The sequence below is a fragment of the Penaeus monodon genome, unplaced genomic scaffold (assembly GCF_015228065.2).
Source record: "Penaeus monodon isolate SGIC_2016 unplaced genomic scaffold, NSTDA_Pmon_1 PmonScaffold_373, whole genome shotgun sequence".
NCBI lineage: Eukaryota > Metazoa > Arthropoda > Malacostraca > Decapoda > Penaeidae > Penaeus > Penaeus monodon.
Genome location: NW_023658483.1, coordinates 60416 through 66003, shown reverse-complemented (window position 1 = coordinate 66003; position 5588 = coordinate 60416).

The following is a 5588-nucleotide window of genomic DNA, read 5'->3' as shown; positions in this document are numbered from 1 at the left end:
TATGATACTGAAGTTGAGGTTAGTGGAAACTAATTATTGTACTGATAGATATGGTGTTGGAATCGATGGCGATGGGTGAAATGTGATAAGATGGTGTTTATTATGGTGAGTCGAACACGATGGTGATGAGGATGATAGTAATGTAGTGATGTCAGATGATGATGATAGCATGTTAGCTGCGTGTTGCTGATAATTATGGACGAAGCTGATGAAGAGGAAAAGAGGGAGGATGGTAGATGAGGATGAGGATGATGATGGGAGATAATAGTGAAGGACTAATCAGTCAACGTATTGACGCACACCAAGAAGACGCGGCCCAGTCAGTCATTAAATGCAAGTCCGTTCCCGCATCGCATTTCACTGAATTATACTTTCCAAGAGCATGTCATCATGTGAATGATTGCGCTTATTATTGTCTTTTATCATCCAGGAAGAAATAAGCTTACCGCTGGTCAATAGATTCTGAACTCCGATTAAACCAAAGAATTTTAAAAGCAAAAACAACGAAGTCGACGGGTCGTGTCAAACAAGTCGACGAAATGCCAGAGGCAGAGGCGCCATTTTGTTTGCTGGGACTGCGATTGGTAAAAATAATGTTAACATGATAATAATATCAATATGATAATGGTAATACATATAAACATAAATAGACCTTGGTGCCCGTGTGTTTCATGTATTTAAAAAATATAAGTATGATATTTAGTTTCTTATATATATATATATATATATATATATAATATATATATATACAATATATATATACAAATATATAATAATATATATAATATATGTGTGTGTTGTGGTGTGTGTGTGTGTATGTGTATGTGGTATGCGGTGTTGTGTGAGTGGGTGTGGAAAAAGATCAATAGTTTGAACTATGGTGTTATAGACGAGTATACGTATTAACTGGACAGAGAGAAAACGAATGTGAAGTGTGAGAAAAATGAATTGTAAGGCGCGACCGCAGTCACTATGCAAGTCACGTTCCAGCATCGCATTTCACTGATTATTATACTTCAAGAGCATGTCATCATCATGTTAATGATTGCGGATATTATTGTCTTTTATCATCCAGAAGAATAAGCTACTCGCTGGTCAATAGATTCTGAAACTCCGATTAAATTCCAAAGAAATTAAAAGCCAAAAAAAAAACGAAGCGGACGGTCGTGTCAAAAACAAGTCGACGAAATGCCAGGAGGTAGATGCGCCAATTTGTTTTGCTGCGATTGGATAAAAATAATGTTTAAATGATAATAATAACATAATGATAATGGGAATAATGATACAATAACAATTTTGCTAATAATGATATTAATGATAATGATGATATCAATAATAAAATGATAATAATAATAGTGAATAATGATAATGATAGTAATAATAATAGTAATAATATAACAACAGTGATAACAAACAACACAAAACCAGTGATAATGATATTGAGAATTAGAATAATGATTTAGTACTTGTTATAATTGTAATGAATAATAAGAACACAAATATAATAAACGGATAATAGTAATTGATAATAAACAATAATAATGATAATAGTAATATAATAATAACAAATATAATAGATGATAAACAATAATGAGAATGATAAAAATATAAAATAGTGAAATAATAATAATATTAATGGAAAGTAAAACAACACAGATAATGATAATAATAATAACAATGATATTATAATAATAATAATGATAATAAAACAAATTACACATAATAATAGTAATAATAATAATAAATAATTATAAATATGATATTAGTAATTGTTATAATTATAATGATAATTCTAATAACACAAATCGATCACTAACGATAATAGTAATGATAATAACAATGATAATGGTAATAGTAAGTAATAATAATAACAAATACATAATGATGAAAATAATGGTGAGGAATGATAAAAATATAATAATAGCGAAAAGTAATAATAATATTAATGAAATTCATAAAAACAATAATAATAATAATAATAATAATAAATAATAATAAAATAATAACAATAATAATGATAATAATAATTATAAAAAATAATGATAAAAATAATAACGACAACAATAATGTTAATATTAACTAAAACTAATGACAATACAAAGCATTTTATAACAATTAAAATGCATGCGACACGCTGTCTAGCTTTTAGTAAATTTTTGCGGGAAGAGATGAAAATTAATTCAAATATTTCGATATTTTCGTAGATTTGTAGTTAGATGAATCGAGAAAGGAGAGAGAGAGAGAGAGAGTGAGAGAAAGAGAGAGAGAGCGAGAAAGAGAGAGAGGGAGAAGAGAGAAGGCGGTAGAGCAATGAGAAAGAAGAGTACGAGGAGAGAGAAGAACAGAATTGTCGAAGACAAGACGACGAGAGATAGGAGAGACCGGATGAAATATAATATAAAAATTACAAAGCAACACAACATACACAACACACAGTAAAAGTAATATAATATTTAAAATGAATAAAAAATATATAAACAATACCTATGTATTTATATATTATATATATATACGTATCTCATATATACTTATAGATATATATCGCTTTTGCTCTCTCAGACTCTCTCTCAAATTAGTTCTCTCTCTCTCTCTCTCTTCACTCTGTCCCAGTCTCTCCCTCTTTCACTCTGTCTCAGTCAGTCTGTATGTCTGTCTGCCTGTCTGTCGTATGTGTCTCTCTTTCTCTCCCCCCTCTCTCTCTCTCTCTTTCTCTCTCTATGCTCCCCTCTCTCTCTTTCTGTCCTGATCCTACACTACTCTCCTCTCTCTCTTTCTCTCCCTCCCCTCTCTCTCTCTCGGTCAGGTCTCTCTCTCTCTCCGTTTCTCTCTCTGTCGTCCGTCTCTCTCTCTCCCACTCTTTTCTCACCTCCATCTCTCGCTCTCTCTCTCATCTCTCTCTCTTCTGCCCTACCTCTCTCTCTCATCTGTCTGCAAGTCTGTCTGTCTGTCTGCCTGTCTACCTGTCTGTCTGTTGCTTCTCTATCTATCTCCTCCCCTTCCTTCTCATGTCTGTACCTTCTACTCCTCTCTCTCTCATCTCTCATTCTCACTCTCTGTCTCTCTCTCTCCTTCTCTCTTTTTTTCTCTCTCACTCACTCACTCTCTCTCTCTTTCTTTCTCTCTGTCTGTCAGCCCTCTCTCCTCTCTCTCTCTTTCTCTCTTCCTCTCTTTCTCTCACTCCATCACTCCACCTCTCTCTCTCTCTCTCTTTCTCTCTCTTTATCTCTCTATCTCTCTCTCTCTCGCTCCCCCCTCCCCCCCTCTCTCTCATCTCTACTCCTTATAATTTTTACTATAGATACAAATACAAATAAATATCAAGATATTATATATTAATATAGACTATATATTATTATAATTATATATATATATAATTATACATACATATGAGAAAGATAAAATAGATAACATAGCATAGATAAAATAAATAGATGTGTATGTATGTATGTATGTATCCTAGGTATATATATACCACACTATACCGTTATATATACATATATATATAAGTATAGATCGACAGATGAATAGATAGAACATATAAAATGAGAACAGAGATAGATATAGATATATGTAATGCAAAACGACATACACGACATACTATATTATGTATATATATATAGATATATGTATGCGTGTATGTAGAGAGAGAGAGAGAAATCGCAACAGACAAGCAGCAACGTTGCCCCGAGTATGCAGAGCGAGCGGCGCTAGGTCCGCCGGCGGCGAAGACAGCGTGGGCGCCAGAGAAGCACTGCGATATGTCAGAGGCCGAAATATTCCGGCCAATTATTCCTATCTTTGAGCAGGATTTATAGCTTTTATTTTTGACAGAAATGCTTTCATGTTAATGGTGATGATGATGACTTATGTAAGTGACAAATGGTGATGATGATGGTGTGTAATGACACTGGTGATGATGATGGTGTGTAAGTGACAATGGTGATGATGGGATTGATGATTATGTGATGCTGATGAATAAGAGTGATAGGTGATGGATTATGATGGTGATGATGATGGTGTGTAAGTGACAATGATGATGATTATGGTGATGATGACCATGAATAGAGTGATAGTGATTATGGTGATGATGATGAATAGTGTTAGTGATGATTATGAGGGTGATGATGAGGTTGATAATGGGGATAGTGACAGAGATGGTGATGATGATGATAATGGGGAAGGTGATTATGATACTGAATTGAGGTTAGTGGAAATATTATTGTTACTGATGATATGGTGATGGAATGATGGCGATGGTGAGTATGGTGATAATGATGGTGTTTATGATGGTGATGGACGATGGTGATGAGGATGATAGTAATTATGTTCACGATAATGATGAAAGGAAAATGAGGAGGATGGTGCTGAGGATGAGGATGGAGTTGGTGATTAATATTGAAAGAGAATAATCTAACGTAATATGACGCAACCAAAGAAGACGCGGCCAGTCAGTCATTAAATGCAAGTCACGTTCTAGCATCGCATTTCACTGATATCATACTTTCCAAGAGATGTCATCCCTGTTAAGATTGCGACTATTGTCGATTATCATCAGAAGAAACCAGCTTTACTCGTGGTCAAGTGACTTTTTTCTGAAAAACTCCGATTAAATTCCAAAGAATTTAAAAAGCAAACAACGAAGGTCGACGGTCTGTGTCAAACAAGTCACGAAAGACAAGAGGCAGAGGCGCCATTTGTTTGCTTAGCGATTGGTAAAAATAATGTTAACATGATAATAATATCAATAATGATAAGGTAATAATTATATACATACAAGACCTGTGTGCGAGTGTGTTTCTGTCTATTTAAAAATAAATTATTTATATATTTATTTTCTTATATATATATATATACATATATATACATATATATATATATATATCTATATATATAATATATTGTGGTGTTGTGTGTGTGGTGTGTGTGTGTGTGTGTGTGTGTATGTTATGTGTGTATGGCGTGTGTGTGTGTATGTGTGTGAAAAAAGATCAATAGTTTTGAACTATGGGTTTATAGGACGAGTACTGCGTATTAACTGGAACAGAGAAGAAAAACCGAATGGATGAAGTGGTGAGGAAAAATAAATTGTAAAAGACGCGGCCAGTCAGTCACTAAATGCAAGTCACGTCAGCATCGCATTTCACTGAGATTATACTTCCAGAGCATTGTATATGTGATGATTGCGATATTATGTTCTTTTTATCATCCGAAGGAAATAAGCTACTCGCTGGTCAATAGATTCTGAAACTCCGATTAAATCCGAAGATTAAAAGCAAAACAACCCCCCCCCTGGGACAGTCGACGGTCTGTGTCAAACAAGTCGACGAAATGCCAGAGGTAGAGGCGCATTGTTTTGTGCGATTGGTTAAAAATAATGTTAAAATGATAATAATATAATAATATAATGGGAATAATGATTAAATAACCAATTTTGCTAATAATGATTATTAATGATAATGAGGATGTCAATAATAATAATGATAATAATAATAGTGATAATGATAATGATAGTAATAATAATAGTAAATAATAATAACAACAGGATAACAACAACAGCAAAAAACAGGGATAATGATATTGATAATTGA